Source organism: Balaenoptera borealis (assembly GCF_965194805.1).
Source record: "Balaenoptera borealis genome assembly, chromosome: 3".
Taxonomy (NCBI): Eukaryota; Metazoa; Chordata; class Mammalia; order Artiodactyla; family Balaenopteridae; genus Balaenoptera; species Balaenoptera borealis.
The window spans coordinates 81,200,111-81,220,514 of record NC_138866.1 but is presented as its reverse complement, the minus strand read 5'-3'; the positions used below and the strand labels follow the sequence as shown (position 1 = coordinate 81,220,514).

General features: G+C 39.6%; 1 long non-coding RNA gene across 5 annotated transcripts in view; it reads left to right on the top strand.

Moving 5' to 3' along the window:
- Positions 1–20,404, top strand: part of LOC309625496 — a 764,549-nt gene that overhangs the window by 80,939 nt on the left and 663,206 nt on the right. The gene's annotated exons all lie outside the window — the stretch shown is intronic.

Sequence of the window (20,404 nt, the reverse complement as noted above, 5' to 3'; positions counted from 1 at the left end):
TAGGGTCTATTCCAGGCATGCAAAATTGGTCCAATATTTTAAAAAAATCAATATAATCCATCATGTTAACAAGATAAAGACAAATCATGTAATTGTATCAACGAATGCAGAAAAATTTGACAAAATTCAACATTCATTCAAGATAAAAATTCTCAGAAAAATAGAGGGTAACTTTCTGAACTTGTTAAAGAACATCTATAAAAAAAACCTACAGCTAACATTATACTTAATGATGAATGACTGAATGCTTTCTTTCAAAGATCAGGAGCAAGACAAAGATGTCTGCTCTCACCACTCTTATTCAGCATAGTGATTGAAGTTCTAACCAGTGCAACAAGGCAAGAAAAAAAGGCATGCAGATCAGAAAGGAAGAAATAAAACTGCCCCTATTTGCAGATAACCTGATTTTCTATGTAGAAAATTTTAAGGAACCTACCAAAAAAAAAAAAATCTTCTAGAACTAATAAGTGAATTCAGTGAGGTAGCCAGGTGCAAGATCTACGTAAAAAAATCAATTGTATTTCTGTATAATAGCAATGAACATGTGAACACTAAAATTAAAAATACTATACTATTTACAATCACTCAAAAAATAAAATACTGAAGGTACAAATCTAACAAAACTTGTGTAGGACTTGTTTGCTAAAACTACAAAATGCTGTTTAAAGTAATCACAGAAATTAACTACATGGAGTGACATACTCTCTTTGTGGACTAGAAGACTCAAAAAAGTACAGGTGTCATTCTCTATAAATTGATATGCAGAATTAATGTACTCCCTATCAAGATCCCAGTAAGATGTTTTTGTAGATATAGACAGGATTATTCTGAAATGTATATGGAAAAGCAGAAGAACCAGAATAGATAAAATGATTTTGATAAAGACAACGTAAGTTGGCGGAATCAGTCTTCCTGATTTCAAGACTTATTATTTAGCTATAGTAATCAAGATTGTGCAGTACTGATGGAGGGATAGACACATAAATCAATGGAACAGAATTGAGAACCCAGAAATAAGTATACACAAATATGTCCAGCTTATTTTTGATAAAGGTGAAAAATCAATTCAATGGAGGAAAGATATCTCATACCTTATACAAAAATTTCCTCAGAAGGGGTCATGGAGTTAAATATAAAATGTAAAACTATAAAAGTTTAAGGAAAAAAAATAGGAGAGGGACTTCCCTGGTGGTGCAGTGGTTAAGAATCCGCCTGCCAATGCAGGGGACACGGGTTTGAGCCCCGGTCCGGGAAGATCCCACATGCGGTGGAGCAACTAAGCCCATGCACCACAACTACTGAGCCTGTGCGCTAGAGCCCGCGAGCCACAACTACTGAGCCCTCATGCCACAACTACTGAAGCCCGTGCACCTAGAGCCCGTGCTCTTCAACAAGAGAAGCCACCGTGATGAGAAGACCATGCTCCGCAACGAAGAGTAGCCCCCGCTCGCCACAGCTAGAGAAAGCCTGCGCGCAGCAACGAAGACCCAATGCAGCCAAAAATAAAAATAAATAAATAAAAGTAGGAGAAAAATCTTTGGGATTTAAGATAAGATAAAGAGTTCTTAGACTTGATGGTAAAAGTGCAGTCCATAAAAGGAAAGTTTGATAAATTGGGATTAATCAAAATTAAAACCTTTTTCTCCATGAGAGACTCAGTTAATACAACGAATAGGCAAGTTATAGGCTGGGAGAAAGTATTTGCAAACCACGTATGTGACAGAGGACTAATATCTGGAATATATATCTTAAAACTCAATAGTTTTAAAAAAATGGGAAAAAAATCCATGAAGAGACATTTTACTAAAGAGGATATTCAGGTAAGTAAACACATGAAAAGATGTTCAGCATCATTAGCCATTAGGGAAATGCAAATTATAACCACAATAAGGTATCACTTACATCTGTCAGAATGGCTAAAATAAAAAAAAATAACACCACTGAATGCTGGCGAGGATGCAGAGAAGCTGGATAACTCATACATTGCTGGTGGTAATGTGAAATGTCATAGCCACTCTGGAAAATATTTTGGCAGTTTCTTAAAAAACAAAAACAAATTAAACATGCAACAACCATATGATCCAGCAATTACACTCCTGGATATTTATCCCAAAGAAATGAAAACTTATGTTCACACAAAAACCTTTACATAAATGTTAATAGCAGCTTTATTCATAATAGAAAAAAAAAAAAAGACTTTAAACAACCCAGATGGTTTTAATGGGTCAGTGATTGAACAAATGGGCTGATGGATGAACAGGTATATCCACTACATGTAATACTATTCAGCAATAAAGGAATGAACTACTGATACACGCAAGAACACGGATGATTCTCCAGAGCATTGTGCTGAGTGAAATAAGCCAATCTCAAAAGGTTACATACCTTGTGATATCATTTATATAGCATTCTTGAAATGACAAAATTATAAAAAGGGAGAACAAGTTAGTGATTGCAAGGGGTTAAGAAGAGTATAGGGGTGGGAGGGAAGTGAGTGTGACTATCATAGGGCATTTTGAGGGATCCTTGTGGTGGTAGAACGCTTCTCTATCTTGATTGTATCAACATTAATATTGGGTTGGCCAAAAAGTTTGTTCGGGTTTTTCGTACGATGTTACAGAAAACCTGAACAAACTTTCTGGCCAACCCAGTATCTTGGTTCTGATATTGTACTATAGTTTTGCAAGATGTTAGCATTGGGGGAAAGTGGGTAAAGGGTACATGGGTTATATCTGTATTATGTCTTACAACTGCATGTGAATCCACAATTATCTTAAAGTCAAAAGTTTAGTTTAAAAAATTAAACTGTTTTTAAGATTGGGTTAGCTGAGAGGCGATAGTAGAGAGGGGCATTCTAGGTGGATAGACAAATGGAACTGAAACTAGGCCAGTAAAACTGGAGTGCAGGGTGTGTGTTGGGCGGTGAATAAGGCTGGAGTGGTCAGTCAAGGCCAAATTGTAAAATACATTGTTTAAGGAATTTGAAATTTCTAAAACTTACAAAGAGCCTCTGAAGAATTTTAAGTAGGAGAGTAACACAGTCCACTCAATAGAAAGGGGCAGGCAGACTGGGGGAAATGTAGAATTAAAATTTTAGAGGTATTGATAAGGTTTAAAATAAGGATACAGAAAATAAAGAGTAAGAGAGTGTCGGGAGATGCAGTTTGGGGTGGATATCAGGATTTTAGTTAAGAGGTGGAATAGATTTAGCAAATGGCAAAGGACTGGATTTGGAATAAGAGAAAATTGCTGCGATAGAGTGGAGAGTCAAGGAACCATGATGCTAGATACCTTGTACACATGGACATCAGATTCACCTAGGACCTAGAATGATGACAGCACTAGAGAAGAATGGAAGGTAATAAGTATGATCCAGGTGCTCTTATCTGTATTAAATGTGCGTAGTCACTATAAAGTCAATAATAACAGTGACAAGGGAAACAGTGGGGGCTGTAGACAGATGATATAATCCTCAATAGAAGTGTTTTTATATGAAGGAGGAGGGGTAGTTATGTGAAGGCAGCAATGTAGAACAAGAAAAATGTGATGTGTGTCCCTCCCCTCATCATATGGATAGTGAGAAAATGAGCAACCTAGGATTAGGAGGTGGAAACAGGCAGGTAGAGGGAGTGTTTGGGAGAAAGGTGGATAATCAGGGATAGTTTACAAAGAATGGGAATCCCAGAGAATAACATGAGAAGGGCTGATGGCTATGTCAGTATTGGGAGGATGATAGGTGAATATTGGGGACAGAGACACAGAACTGAATGGCGGTGAGCATAGAAGAAAGGACATGTGATTGGAGGGGCTTGCATTTTGGGTAGTGGTGAAGGATGACAGTCAGTGACAGGCATGGGTGAATTAACTGGCCCCAAGATGCTGACTGGATTTCTGCCATCAAACAGCTTTTAGACTGGCAGAGCCATTAGGCCCTGGTATTGTCTGAGACAGGATGACATGTGTTGTTTGTGTCCTGGTCAGTGGACTGTAGCCTTCAGAAAGCAGTTGGTTTCTGTTTCAGTAAAGCCCAACCCAAAGGATGGGAAGCACAGTTAGGCCAACCTGAGATTGGAAAGAATTTCCAGCATTCGAAACACTTGGGCTCTGGTAGAGAAGGTTGATATGGTTAAGTTCAGACCGGCCACTCCTGACATTTGTGGGACATGGAGCAAAAGGACGAATTGAGGCCCCAAGCCTTGTTCTCCCCCTTGTCTTCTCAGTCCTGGCTTTTCTGTACACCAGGTAGTGTCCTGGGGAATCCCCAGCCCACACATCTGAGCTTTGTCCACTAAATCCTGACACCTGCTTTTGCCTGCCATTCTGGCCCAGTGGGGAGGACATTATTGGCCCAGTTCTTGTTCAGGAGATATGTCCTGGTACAAAGTCCAGGCAGGCCCTGGAAATGAGCTCAGGGCTATTAGCAGGGAATTCAAAGATTCTGGGTACCTAGACTCTTGCCTAGATCGGGAGGTATAGGCACCAGACTGGCATGTCCCCACGAACTCCTTGCCCTTTAAAAAGGGGCACAGCCCCAGTGATGGTTGTTAGAGAGGGGCCATTTAAATGACAGGCACAGTGCAGGGACTAAGGGTGGGGACCCATTTTGCATGGGTCTAAGGGTGGCACTAGGTTCAAGTCAAGGTAGAATGATGTTCCTCAGGTCTTTTGGCCTGAGTGAAACTCAGCACCTGGTAAAAGACAGGGACACCTCCCTTCACCCTTCTTCCTCCTCTCTAGTTTCATTCTCCAGAGGTAAACATTGTAAATGGATGGTATATTCTTCCAGAAGTTTTCATATATTGTTCAGTAATTGCTTTCTTTTATCCTGAACATGTCATGGATATGTTTATTAGTTGGTATACATAGATATACAACATATTTTTTTTAACATCTTTATTGAAGTATAATTGCTTTACAATGTTGTGTTAGTTTCTGCTTTAAAACAAAGTGAACCAGTTATACATATGCATATGTTCCCATATCTCTTCTCTCGATATACAACATATTTTAAGAGAGCATAATTTTTTTTAACAATGGTGTTACCATTATTTATTTAAAGAGCATTAAGATTGTTTCTAATTTTTTCTTTTCACTATTACAAACAATGTTGAAATTCATCCATTCACTTAACACATTCTTATTGAGGCACCAAGAATTGTTTTGTCACTGGAAATACAACAATGAACAACAGCAAAAATGGAGTTTACGTACTAATCGGGTGAGTCTGTCCATTAAAAAAAGTAAATTATATACAATGTCAGATGAAGGTACGTGCTACAAAGAAAATAAAGTAGGAAAGGGGCATAAGGGTGTTGCAACTTTAAATAAGATGGTATAGGGAAACTTTCCTGAGAAGATGAGGTCTGAGCAAAGAACAGAAGGAGGTGAGGGGATAGAGGCAGCAGGTACCTGGAAAGAATGTGTTTCAAGCAGAAGGTTTCAGTCAATCCAGCAATGATTTTTTTTATATCCTTGGGTTAATATTTCTGTAGAATAGACTCCTAAATGTGTTATAGCTGTGTTTAAGGCCAGGTGCATTTTAAATGTGACTAATGTAATTAATTTACACCTCTATCAACTATGTCTTAGAGTGATTTTTGCCCCAACCCTTGCCAAAGCCCTTGAAAGCAACTATTTTGATGGGAAAATATTTGGTAAGATTCTTAAGGTGGAGGGTGTACCTCCAAATTACTTTAGAGAAATAGGTGATTTCCGAATTGTTTTCCAAGGAGGTTTCGTTTAGCTATCGGAAAGGCTTTATTGATTTGTAGCCACTCTTTGTATGTTTTGGAAACCAAGGCTTTTTATGTATGTTGCAAGCATTGCCATGCATATACTAGTAAGTCCCCAGGGAATGTTGGAGCCCTAGGGTGAAAGTATCCTAAGTTCCTGTATTACATCATGGAGAGCTGCATGTTGACCTGCAGCACTTCCTCTGAACTATAAATAAACTTATTATCCTTTAAGTAACTAAAATTTTGGTGTTTGTTACAGCAGCTTAACCTATCCTAATTAGTGCTTTGGGTTTTCTAGGTAGATCATCATATAATCTGATAGGAGTATGTTTAATTTTGTAAGAAACTGCCAAACTGTCTTCTGGAATGACTGTACCATTTTGTATTTCCACCAACAATGAATAAGAGTACTTGTTGCTCCACATCCTCACCAGCGTTCAGTGTGTCAGTGTTTTGGATTCTGACCATCTAATACACATGTAGTGGTATCTCACTGTTGTTTCCTAATTCCATTTTGATACTCTGCATTCTGGTTGAAAGCTGTCTTTGCCCTGAGAATCTTTCAATGCCCTAGAATTAATTATGTATTCCACTTTCTCTACTGCCATACATATACTGAGAAGCAGAATGACAGTAAAGAGTACTTGGAACAGAGAGGGAAATAAAGTAAGCAACTTTAGGCTTGTGGGGTAGGACTTCATATGTGTGTATGTGTGCCAAATGGCCATTTCCAACTGTTCATTAATCCAGAAATTCCTCTAAATCTTGGAAGACAGTTCAAGTTAATGTAGAGAGATTGGTAGAGTTATTAATGGTCTGTGAGGAAACTTGTGTCATTAGGTCTAGTAAATTCAAAAGCTAAAGTATCATCTGTTATTTAATAAAAAGGAATTACAAGGAGGTGAAAGTAGATTAAAATTAGGGGAGCTGAAGAGAAACCAAGGGTATCTGGTGGCTCATTTTGGCATCTTGGAAAATGGTTAAGTAGGTTTTGAGATCCTTTTATATAAGAAAGTACACATGAAGCAAAAACTAGGTAATATTCAAGAGGCTTTAATTTTAGGAAGGATTGTATGATACAAAAAATAATGGCCTCCCAAAGATCTCTACCTTAATCTCTAGAACTTGTGAATATATTACTTTTCATGGCAAGAGACTCTGCAGATGTGATTAAGGATATTTAGGTAGGGAGGTATTCTGGATTATCCTTGTGGGTCCAGTGTAATCACAAGGGTTCTTGTAAAAAGGAGGCAGGAAGGACAAGTCAGACAGAAAATGTGAGGACAAGAGCAAGGTCAGGGAGAAGATAATACTGATAGCCAGGACATGGAACCAACCTAAATGTCCATGAACACATGAATGGATAAAGAAGATGTGGCACATATATACAATGGAATATTACTCAGCCATAAAAAGAAACGAAATTGAGTTATTTGTAGTGAGGTGGATGGACCTAGAGTCTGTCATACAGAGTGAAGTAAGTCAGAAAGAGAAAAACAAATATCGTATATTAACACATGTATATGGAATCTAAAAAAAAAAATGGTACTGATGAACTTAGTTGCAGGGCAGGAATAAAGATGTAGATATAGAGAATGGACTTGAGGACACGGGGTGGGAGGGGGAAGCTGGGGCGAAGTGAGAGTAACATCGACATATATATACTACTGAATGTAAAATAGTTAGCTAGTGGGAAGCAGCTGCATAGCACAGGGAGATCAGCTCGGTGCTTTGCGATGACCTGGAGCGGTGGGATAGGGAGGATGGGAGGGAGCTCAAGAAGGAGGGGATATGGGGACATATGTATGCATATGGCTGATTCACTTCGTTGTGCAACAGAAACTAACGCGGTATTGTGAAGCAATTATACTCCCATAAAGATCTATTAAAAAAAAAAAAAAAAGAAAATAGAGGAGGAGGCCAGGAGCCAAGGAATGTAGCACATCTCTAGAAGCTAGAAAAAAGAATGGATTCTTCCATAGAGCCCACAGAAGGAATGCAGCCCAGAAGACTCATTTTAGACTTCTGACCTCCAGAACTGTAAGTGAATACATTTGTGTTATTTTAAACCACTAAGTTTGTGGTAATTTGTTACAGCCAGTAATGGGCTGTTTTTACCCACAACACTTCTGTCACCAAATGTGTGGGTTTTCCACACCAAGCAATTCTCCAGTTTTCTGTGGATACCAACTGGGTGTCCCACAATTTAGTTCAATTCTGACACTACCCAGAGTTAGCATAGACCCCACAGGATAAAGGCTCAGACCCATGAGACTGCCCCCACTTCAGATGCCAGTCTCAAGTCTGAGCTACCTGTACTTTAGACAAGCTGACTATAAATTGGGGGTTCCCATGGCCCTCTCCTCAGGTTCAATAATTTGATAGAATGGCTCACAGAACTCAGGAAAGCACTTTACCGTTACCAGTGTTTATTACAGAGGACATTATAATGCATACAAATGAACAGCCAGAACAGCCAGATAAAGAGGTACCCAAGGCAAGGTCTAGAAGGGTCCTCAGCACAGGAGCTTCTGTCCTCATGCAATTGGAGTTGTCACCTTCCTGGCACGTGGGTGTATTTACCATGTGCAGTAATCATTCTGGGTAGTGAATGATCTTAGACCTAGTGAATTACTTTTAACAAAGACGATGCAGCAAAAGTGATGGGATATCACTTCTGAGATTAGGTTAACAAGGATGTTCGACTTCCATCTCCCTCCCTGTTGATCTTTCTCTTGCTCAGTGTGATGAAGTCAGCTGCGTGTTGTGAGTTGCATTATGGAGAGGCACATGTGACAAAGAACTGAGGGCAGCCTCTGACCATCATTCAGTGAGAATCTGAGGCCCTCAGTCTAGTACCTTGTTAAGGACTGAATCCTGCTTGGATTTTTTTTCATTCAAGCCTTAAGATGATACCACAGCTCACACCTTGATTATAGCTTCGTGAGAGACTGAAGCAGAGATACCTAGCTAAGCTGTACCCATATTCCACATTCACAGAAACTGTGAGGTAATAAATATTTATTAAATGTTATTTAATTTATTATTAATTTGTTATTAATATATTATTTAGTAAATGTTATTTAATAAATAAATCAGCCACTAAGTTTTGTTATGTAGCAATAGGGAATCAATATAAATATATAACAAGTGTTACTTTCCTATGGCTGCTCTAACAAGTTACCACCAATTTGGTGGCCTTATAACAACTGAAATTTGTTCTCTCATAATTCTGGAGGCCAGGAGTCCAAAATCTTTATCACTGGGCTGAAATCAAGGTGTTGGCAGGGCTGCACTCTCTCTGGAGGCTCTAGGGGAGAATGCTTGCCTCTTCTGGCTTCTGGTGTCAGCTGACATTCTTTGCCTTGTGACCACATCACTCCAGTATTCAAGGCTAGCACCTTTAAATCTCTCTGCTCAGTCTTCATATTAGCTTTTCCTCAATGTGTGCATGTGTGTGTGTACGTGTGTGTGAAATCACCCTCTGCCTCCTTCTTATAAGGATACCTGTGGTTGCATTTGGGGGCCCACTCAGATAATGTAGATGAGCTACCCATCTCAAGATCCTTAACTTAATGACATCTGTGAAGATGCTTGTTCCACATAAGGTAATATTTACAGGTTCCAGGTTTTTGGATGTAGATTTCTTTTGGGGGACCATTTTTCAGCGTACCACAAATAGCTAACATTTTAAAACTCTTATTATGCTCTAGATACCGTGGTAAACACTTTATATGTATTTTCATCTATATGGATTATTGCTACTCATTTATATACAAAGAAACTGACTCTCAGAGAATTTCCATGACTTGCCTCAGGTCACACAGCTAGTAAGTGATGAAGCTAGAGTGAACCCATGCAGTCTGACCTCAGAGCTCGTCTAACTGCTATTTGGTATTTCCTCCCCATAGGTTCATATGCTTAACCTAAGTAATTAGAAAAGGGTATATCCATTTCATGGCATAGAATATATTCAGTGAGTTCTTATTAATGGTGTGTTTGGTGGTATCTTTTTTTTTTTTAATAAATATATTTATTTATTTATTTTTGGCTGTGTTGTGCCTTCGTTGTTGTGTGTGGGCTTTCCCTAGTTGCAGTGAGCCGGGGCTACTCTTCATTGCGGTGCGTGGGCTCAGTAGTTGTGGCTCACGGGCTCTAGAGCGCAGGCTCAGTAGTTGTGGCACACAGGCTTAGTTGCTCTGCAGCATGTGGGATCTTCCCGGACCAGGGCTCGAACCCATGTCCCCTGCGTTGGCAGATGGATTTTTAACCACTGCACCACCAGGGAAGTCCTGTGGTGTCTTTTTAATTACAAAATTAAAACAATGTTAGTTATTTTTTTAGTTATTTTGGAATTTTCAGTTATTTTTAAGGAAAGACACTTGAACTGGGAGGACCTTATCTAACATTTAGAATCAAAATCCTGTTGCCTAGAGAAGATAGACCAAGTAAATAGCATTCCTTAGAGAATGGATCCTGGATGAGGTCTACCCCTCTTTTGATGTGCCACATTTACATAAACCCAGTCGCTGGTGTGCGGACTCTAAGGAGCTGGAACAGTCAAACTGTGAAGAACTGATTGCTTTGAGCGCTTAGAGGCACTTCTCCATAACTAGTTTTAGACGGATTTATTTTAGCTTTCCTGGGAAAAGTGCATCTAGAGATGAAATCTGAATGCAGGTAGAGAGAGGTGATTCTTGTGTTGATCAAAGTTCAAAATGAGAATGTGTAATGTATTCCAGATTATGTTTTATTTAGCATTTGCTATGTTATGTCTTTAACAATTTGCTGATTTTCTGTGTATGACCTGTTAGTCTAAAAATTCAGATCACACAGATATTTCAACTCTGCGTAGATTTAAACTTTAGACTTATGAATCTCTTTTCTATAGATTTCTTCTTGGAAGCAGATTCCAAATTTAAGGAAGTAATGCTGTCAGAGGCCTTGGAGCTATTTCTCCAGCTTTTGTTTTTATTGCCACTGCGTTAATGATGGCAGGGCCGTCCTTTCCCCAATGTGACATGCCTGAGCAGGTGTGCAGATGGTTAAAGACTAGGGAGATGGGACTCAGATGGCAGATGGTGATGCCTTGTCATGGTTCCAACTACACTTTGAACATTCTGTCCCTCCTCCGACATGCATCACTTCAGATGGCAGCCTCATTTGGAGGTGAATTGTTCTTTGCTATTTTTTTTTTCTGTGTTGGAGTTGACCTCATACCTGGCACTGTGTGAAGCGTATTGGCCTAGATTCTGCCCCAGAGATGATAGAGGCTTATTGATATTTAGTGTATGCTTTGTCATATCAGTTTTTATAAAATAGAGCCTGAAGAGATCTTCTGATTTGACCGAGATTACCCAGTCGCTGGCACTATTCTATTTACCTTCAACTGGTATCTCTCTAAGGACAGATGCTTCATGAAAAAAAGGAGTTCTGGAGTCAAATTATGGAAAAGTGTTTTGAGGGCAAATGAGGTTAGGAAATGTTGATTCCTCCCCCCCCCCGCCCCCCCCCCCTGCCCCGTTACCTCTGTAGCCAATGTGTTGACAGCCACACCTTATCTCTTCAACACCTCTCTGATTATAGCCATGGTATATGTTTCTGGCATGCTGATAGCTTCCTACCTTAACCCAGCTCTCTTCTTTGCCTGAGGGCTTTCTTCAGCACTCTGGGAGCTTCTCTGGGCTCACTCCAGGTGCTACCCAGAAGCCATGGGAGTGTTCATGCCCTCAGGACAGCCCTCAGTCTTCGGGAAGTTGGACTTGATAAGTTCTGAAACCACCCCACCCTCTTCGAAATAATTCTGAAGTCACACCATAGTTTCGTGGAGAGTTTCCAGCAGAATTGAGCTCTAGTTTCTCAGAGCAGTAACTTGTTCATTAACATGAACTACATGGTGTTTCCCATTTCCCTATCTCATTTTTCCCTGTCTCATTGTGTTTCCTATTTCTGTCTCTGACATAAACTACCTGTACCCAAGTCCTTATCTGAAAGCCTGCTTTTGGAAGCCCCCGCCTCTGGATATTCCTATGCATGTTAGGTTTGAGAGGTTCTAGAGTAGAGAAATTTATTTAGTCCTATTCCCTAAACTTGCCATTCCACAATCTTTTTTTACTCTAAACTTTTGTGTATCTAATGTTTTTTGCAATATCATTCCTGAATTTGGCTGCTGGAGATATCTGAGAGAAGTATGGCGTTATAGTATCCCGTGAAAGAGCCCACAGATTCCCTTTCACAGCCCGTTTTTGTCTTTGAGTACCCTTGGCAAATGCCTCAAGGTCTCAGGTCTGCAAGGGACCTTAGAGTCTAGTTACCTCATTTTATCAGTAGAGAAACTAAGACCTAGAGTGATGAACTGTCATCTGGTTCAGTTATCTGAGATTTCACAGCAAGTGTGCAAATTATCTAGCCCAAGGGTTAGTAAACTGGCTTACGGGCAAAACTCAGCCTGCTGCCTGTTTTTGTACAGCCTGCAAGCTAAGAATAGTTATTACATTTTTAAATGGTTGAAAACAATTTTTAAATAATATTTCATGACAATAATGAAAATTAATATGAAATTACAATTTCAATGGCCATAAAGTTTTATTGGAACACAGACACAGCCATTTGTTTATGTCACTAAGCTGCAGCTGCTTTACTGCTACAATTGCAGAGTTTGAGTAGTTGTGACAGAGACTATATGACCCACAAGCCTAAGACGTTTATTATCCGATCCTTTACAGAAAAAGTTTGCCATTCCCCGCTTTCGATTCTCAAGACATGATAAAGGGAATTGCAGATGTCAATGTGCTTTTCAGCATAAGTCAATACAATGTAGCAGATAGGTCAGAGCTGTGAGTCCTGCATGAGAGTCCTATTCTGTGCAGTGCTGTTAACAAGCTTCATTGGATTTTGGACAGATGACATCACATCTTTAAGTATCAATTTCCTCATTTATAAAATGGAGGGACTGGACTGAAGAGTTCTTGAATTCCCTAATGATCTGATTTCTCTTAGATTCTGTGTTGGACTATTTGGCATCCATTAATCACCAGGCTAAACTAATGGTCAGAGCTGGTTACATCTCCCCTGTGGTCCAGCTTTCACAGGTGTGCAAAAATCATAAACTTACCAACCAGTTCCGAGTCCATAGCCCCAACTACCTCCTTTATCTAAATCTCACATAAACCCAATAATTCTCCTGCCCTAATCACCTAGGGCCGGGTACTAGACAACTAGAGACCACCTCTGTAGAGGCTGCCAATATTATTCAAGCTAGCCAATTTTAAACTGTTTTCTCTTCCCTGCTTTGCCTTTTCCATGGAAAACATAATCAAGACTCTAGGCCATGCTTTCTTGTCCCTTTTGCTTCTGCCTCCTGATTGACTCTGGTGCTTCCCCATGTGCCTCTCATTTCTGGGGACTTGTAACAGTAAACTCTTTTTCAATGATACTGACTTTTTTGTATCATCACTCAGTCACCTTTATAAATTAAGACTCGGGCACAGATTGCTTAAGCACAAATTATTTATAATTCTGTGCAGTTATCTCAGAGTTTAATGTCTATATAATTCTAGAGCATGATTTGTTCCTGATGTTCAGCCTAAGCCAAACCTCCTTTACTGCAGCTCAGTTCCATCACTCCTCATCCATGAGCTGTGGGAAAGTGAGCACATAGGCTGCATCCTTGCCACACAGGGAGCCTTTGGCTATTTCTAAAGTTCATATGACTCGTTGGTAAGTCTGTGGTTTGCCTCCTCATAAATCAAATGCTGAGATTCAGGAACACTTTCTCATCATATGGTTTTTCATTTGTCTCTCCTCCTCACACTGCGCTGAGTCCCGGAAACTCTGTGCTTTCTACTTAGCCCAGTATAAGCTGTGCTATATTAACTTTTCTCTAGATGTTTCCTTTAGTTCTGTCAGGTATGAATGACGCTGTTCTTTCCAGAAAATTTTTGTCTTTTGGGACCTCCCTTCACTATAGGCATCATCATCTTTTAAGGATTTTCTCTTCTGTGTGGCCCTCAGGAATCAAGGTCAGTTAGGACTTAAAGGGGCATGTGATGGCACAGATGAGTGAAGTACACCAGGTACAATACAATTGGGGTAATGGAGGCTATGGTGAACAAATGGCCATGTACTGTTGACTCAGCTGTTACTTCTCAGCTTTGAGAAATTATTGTCCCATGAGAATTCTGTCCAGTGGTGACAAAACTTTTCCTTTTTAAAGTCCAAAATCTAGAATTTTAGATGGTATCTCTAGAATTTACAATAAATTCAAATTAAAAAAAAAAAAAACACTGTTTGAGCCAAATGAAATGCAACTCTGAATTTGATTGAGCCTGTGAGCCATCACTTTGCTATGTCTGATCTGTGATAAATGGGAAAATCCTTCCAGACTCATTCCAGATTCATTCTTACTTGTACTCCAAGTCATTGGACCCTAGAACCTGTGACTGCTGAACTCTTTGGCTTTTGTCAACCCTTGTCTCATATGGCATGTTCTCAGGGTCCAGCTCCTTGCTATTTCCAGGGTAAATCAGGCAATCTAATGACCTCATTCACTCTAATGGGCATTTTTGCTAGGGTGTTTCCTTTCTTCTCTGTTAAGATGTATATTTTATGAATGAAATTATAGGGACAATATTCTTGCAGCTCTTGTCTAAAGTTGAGGATTTTAAACATGTAAAAGGGTCAAAAGTCCATGGTAGGCCAGAGGGGGATATTTAGGCATAATGGTAAGTGGTACTTTGTGTTATCTCCCAAATCACAGGTATTAGGAAGCTGCCAGTGTCTAGGGCCAGGTCTGAAAACAGTTTGGACCTGCATCATTGTGCTCATGATTGTCACTGTTATCAATATCAGCGTCAGGTATGGGCTGACTGACAGAGTACCATTAACCAACTTTTGTCAGTTCTCCCTTTCTAAAGTTGAGGGTGCTTTTGGTGTTGACAGGCACTATGTTTTTAAAAGTTGTTTGTTTATATATCTGGTAATTGGTTCCATCTGGCATCATCTGCGTTGCCTAAGCACTATTTAGCATGCTTAATGAGATCCCCCTGAGCTTGGAAAACATTTAAGTGAAAGAGTTAGATTCCACAAATAGAAAAGGCGGCTGGTGAGACTTGGTTATTACGACAGGTGGAGGGCATATTTTTGGGTTTAGAAGCCAAAACCAGACTTTCTGTTCTTCTCTGCCCATTGGCCTGGAAGGCACCCACATTGAACCCACCTTGTTTTATTCATTGACATCAGTGAAATGTCTGCTGTTCCTACCTTCTTAGACTGCCAGCAGCACTTACAAGAACCCAATGATGAACCTTATAGATGGCTAGCTGACCAGCTCCCCCCAGGCTACCCCAGCTCCCACTCAGGAATAATAAGATTCTGTGCCAGGATTGTACACATCCAACAGCCCAGCATGAGTCATTCTTTTGCCCCAGGGTCGGTAAAGATTGAATCAGTGAGTTGGAAAAAAAAAACCCACAAAAAAACCCCCGTGATTTGGTTCCTTTTATTCCCCCTGGGAAGTAGGGTGGGGATGAGGATGAGGGGAAACTCATTTATTTTACATGCTTATTTGCAGAATTAATGTAAATTAATCACCCTTCAGTGAGTGATGTTTTGAGCACAGTATACAGCTTTATCATTGAGAGGGAAGTGGAACACTTTTATTTCCTTTTTGGGTAATTCTTTGAGGCTAGCACCACCGTGTGGAGAAAGTGGATACAGACTTTTCTTTGGCTTGCATAACAGGCCGGCACTGTGCCTCTGGCAACGTGATTTTGGTATCTTCTCGCCTGTTTCATCTTTTCTGAGTCATCGCAGAGCAGCATAGTGATAGAAATATTTTTTGCAGCAGTGTCACACAGTGCTGGGCTCTCAAGGATCTTGTGCTTCTACAAAATGACTGAACGGCATGCAGGGAGATGACAGTGGCAGATTCACGGAGCAGCTTTGTATCAGGCAGAGTGTAAATTAGGCACCTAGTTTGGGATTAGCCACTGGGCTCTAAAGTGGATATTACCAATTTGGACTCTGTAATAAATGTCAGGACCTGTTCTGAGGGAACTTTCTGACTGAATCAGAGGAAAGGAAGAGACATAAGATCTGGTGGTAGGGTGCAATATAATTTTACCAAGCCACGTGGTTTGCCTCCTGTGGGGTGGGAATGTGAAGTGGAGCTTCTCTCCTGACTCTTTTGGTAGAATGAAGAGGAGAGAAGAATATAGAGCAGTTCTACTGACTGTGGCTTTAAATCCCACGGAGGGGAGCGGCTAGCAAAGAGAGGAGAAGGATTGGTACCTCCATAGTGGCCTTTCCTGTGTGGCTGGCACCAAGATCCCTGGAGAGGGGCAAGCCTACTTCTCCTTGAGAGGTTGGTTCTTCATTTCCAAATTGACTGGGGTGTGTGTGTTGGGATGGGGCTCTAATAGGTGGAGGTAGGGAAAACTGTTGCTTATAAAGAACTAGCACTATTTAACTCCTAATAGGCCACCCTTCCAGTCTTACTCTTTCTGTAGTCTCCTAACCCCAAAAGAGAAAAAGTTTTACCAGCACTTAAAACAGAGAGCTGTGATTGTGGAAATTTGGGGGAGTCAAGAACAAATCAAGATGTGCTAACATTCCTCTCTTCGATGAGCTACTAAAGTGATAGAGAAATGTATAGAACAGTCCTTGCCACCCACAAATCACTATTGCCTTTAATTATCCCCTTTACTCCTTCTGTGGAGAAATTTCTATTCAGATTCTTTGCCCGTTTTTAAATTGGGTTATTTGGGTTTTTGCTATTGAATTGTAAGTGTTCCTTATATATTTTAGGTATTAACCCGTTATCAGATATATGATTTGTAAAAAATTTTTCCATTCTGTAGGTTGCTTTTTCATTATGTTGATTGTTTCCTTGGCTGTGCAGAAACTTTTAAGTTTGATGTAGTCCCACTTGCATATTTTTGCTTTTATTGTCTGTGCTTTTGGTGTCTTAAGACCAAAAATGAAAGAAAAAAGAAGGAAAAAAAGAACAAATTAGGGCTTCCCTGGTGGCGCAGTGGTTGGGAATCCACCTGCCAAGGAAGGGGACATGGGTTCGAGCCCTGGTCTGGAAAGATCCCACGTGCTGTGGAGCAAGTAAGCCCGCGGGCCACAACTACTGAGCCCACGCTCTAGAGCCCGCGGGCCACAACTACTGAGCCCACGCTCTAGAGCCCACGAGCCACAGCTACTGAGCCCACGTGCCACAACTACTGAAGCCTGCGCACCTAGAGCCAGTGCTCTGCAACGAGAAGCCACGGCAATGAGAAGCCTGCACACTGCAACGAAGAGTGGCCCCGCTCGCTGCAACTAAAGAAAGCCCGCACGCAGCACAGATCCAACGCAGCCAAAAATAAATAAATAAATATGTTAAAAAAGAGAACAAATTAAGCACAAAGTTTGTAGAAGGAAGGAAATAACAAAGATCAGAGAAAAAATAAATAAGAGAGTAGAAAGATAATAGAAAAGATCAACAAAACTAAGAGTTGTTTTTTCAAAAGATGAACAAAATTGACAAACCTTTAGCTAGACCAAGAAGAGAGAAGATGCAATAAATCATAAGTGAAAAAGAGGACATTACAACTGATACCACTGACACAAAAGATCATGAGAGACTACTATGAATAATTAGATGCCAACAAATAAAATAACCTAGAAGAAATGGATAAATTTCTAGAAACCTACAACCTACCAAGACTACATTAAGAAGAAATAGAAACTCTGAACAGACCAATAAAAAGTAAGGGGATTGAATCAGTAATCAAAACTCTCCCAACAAAGAACAGTTCAGTATTTGATGGCTTCACTGGTGAATTTTACCAGGCATTTAAAGAATAATTAATACAAATCCATCTTGAACTCTTCCAAAAAATGGAAAAGGAGGGTACATTTCCAACTCATTTTACAAGGCCAGCATTACCCTGATACCAAAGCCAGAAAAGGAATCTACAAGAAAAGAAAATTACAGGCCAGTATTCCTGATGAACATAGATACAAAAATCCTTGACAAAAATATAGCAAATCAAATTCAACAGCACATTAAAAAGATCATACACCTTGATCAAGTGTGATTTATTCCTGGGATGCAAGGATGTTTCAACATACGCAAATCAATAAATGTGATATACTGCATTAGCAAAATGAGGACAAAAACCATATGATCATCTTAACTGATGCAGAAAATGCATTTAACAAAATCCAACATCCTTTCATGATAACTCTTAACAAATTAGGAATGGAAGAATTGTACCTCAACATAATAAAGGCCAATATGACAAGCCCATAGCTAACATTATACTCAATGATGAAGAGCTAGAAGCTGTTCCTCTAAGATCAAGAACAAGACAAGTGTGCCCACTCTCACCACTTCTATTCAACATAGCCCTGGGAGTCCTAGCCAGAGCAACTAGGCAAGAAAAAGAAATAGAAGGCATCCAGATTGGAAAGGTAGAAGTAAAAAAATTATCTCTTTGCAGATGACATGGTCTTTTATAGATAGAAAACCCTAAAGACTTCACCACAAAGCTATAAAAACTAATAAACACATTCAGTAAAATTGCAGGATACAAAATCAACGTGCAAAAATCGGTTGTGTTTCTGTGTACTAACAGTAAATTATCTGAAAAAGAAATTAAGAAAATGATTCCATTTACAATAGCATCAAAAAGAATAAAATACTTAAGAATAAAATTAACCAAGGAGGTAAAAGATCTGTACACTGAAAACTATTAAACAGTGATGAAAGAAATTGAAGAAGACACAAATAAATGGAAATACATCTCATGTTTGTAGATTGGAAAAATTACTACCCAAAGCAATCTATAGATTCAATGCAATCTCTATCAAAATTCCAATGGCAAGTTTCACAGAAACAGAAAAAATATTCCTAAATTCATATGGAATCACATGACACCAAATAAGCTCAAACAATCTTGAGTAAGAACAACAAAGCTGGCATCACACTTCCTGGGTTCAAACTGTATTATTAAGCTGTAGTAATCAAAACAGTACGATATTGATATGAAAACAGACGCACAGATCAGTGGAACAGAATAGAGAGCCCAGAATTAAATCCACACATATATGGTCAAGTAATTTTTCACAAAGATGCCAAGAATGCACAGTGGGGAAAGGATAGTCTCTTTAATAAATGGTGTTGGGAAAACTGGATATCCGTAGGCAAAAGAGTGAAATTGGACCCTTACCTTACACAATACACAAAAATCAACTCAAAATGGATCAACTCAAAAGATTTAAATGTAAGACTTGAAATCATAAAACTGTTAGAAGAAAACATAGGGGAAAATCTCCTTGACATCGATCTCTTTGGAGAGAACCAATAGGAAAGAAGAGGTGTAGAAGATTCTGCTACACTCTATTGTAGATGTCACCAGGAGCCACCCCACGCTTTGATACTAGCTAAAATTGCCTTTTCTGCCATCCTCCATATTCCATGTACTGTTTTTTTGTTCTTTTTCTAAGGATTTCTGCAAATCTTTTCTCCTAGTTATTTCTCTGTTGTATAACTTAATGGCTGTTTCTTTATATCTGATTCAGCATTGACTCAAACTTGAGAGATAACAGCTTCTTTTCTCCTGGAATTCACTTGTAAGAGTCAATAAAAGGCAACTTGTAGAGGCAAATATATACAACTACATCTGGTAGATTTTACTGGCCAGTTAAGTAAGTGTGTAAGAGCATATATTGCAGCACCACTTATTCGAAAATAATCTGAAATTGAATATCAGCTTTCCTTGTCTTCTGAAAGTCCCTTGTCCATTTCTACCAACTTGGATTTCAGTGTCTCATCATTTTGTTTAGCTTTCTCTCCTGCTTCTTCTACTCTCAGATATGATAAAAATTCCCTGTATTTCATTATTATGAAGAGCATTTCAGTTTTAGCACTTATCACTCCCCCACAGCTCACACTTTGCATAACTCAAGATTTATTAATGTACTCTGCTAGAAAAAGGTTCATGCATGCCAAGTGTCACCCTTTCTTCTCTCCTCTTCCCCTGTTAGGGGCAGGGAGAGAAATATGGAGGTTTATTTCCCCAGAGCTAAGAATTATGCCTTTACATTAGAAGACAGGAGGGTGCAGTTGATTTTGGTTTTAAATAACAATTGCAGCAATATCTTCATTATATTATTGCCTGACTGTAAAGAGCTGGGAAATGCTAGTTTCCCAGAAGGGACACTGAAAAATACTCAAGAGATCAAGTTCTTATCCTGGTTCTGTCACTAACTAGTTACGTGATTTGGGGAAAAGGGCCTCCCTGGGTCTGAATGAGTAATTTCTAAATCCCTTGCCAATTCTTTGAATCTATGATTTGTCTGAGAGTCTCCCTAATTCTATAAATGTAGCCATGGCTGGGATTTCCCCCTTCACAGGTGGGTAAATATCCCACCACTCTGGACTATGCCTCAGCCTCTCCCTGGCCAGCTGTCTGGTCAATGTCTGCTATTAATATTAGAAACATTAGAGGTTATAGAGGCCAAGGTTTTGAGCCAGACACAGGCACAGATTCTGGTTCTTTCAACTCAGAACTTTGGTTGTTTTATTTGCTCTCAGAACTGGCTTATTTGTAAACTGGGTAGAGTATCTACCTTGGAAGGTTGTATTTAATACAATAATGCACATGAACTATGTAGTA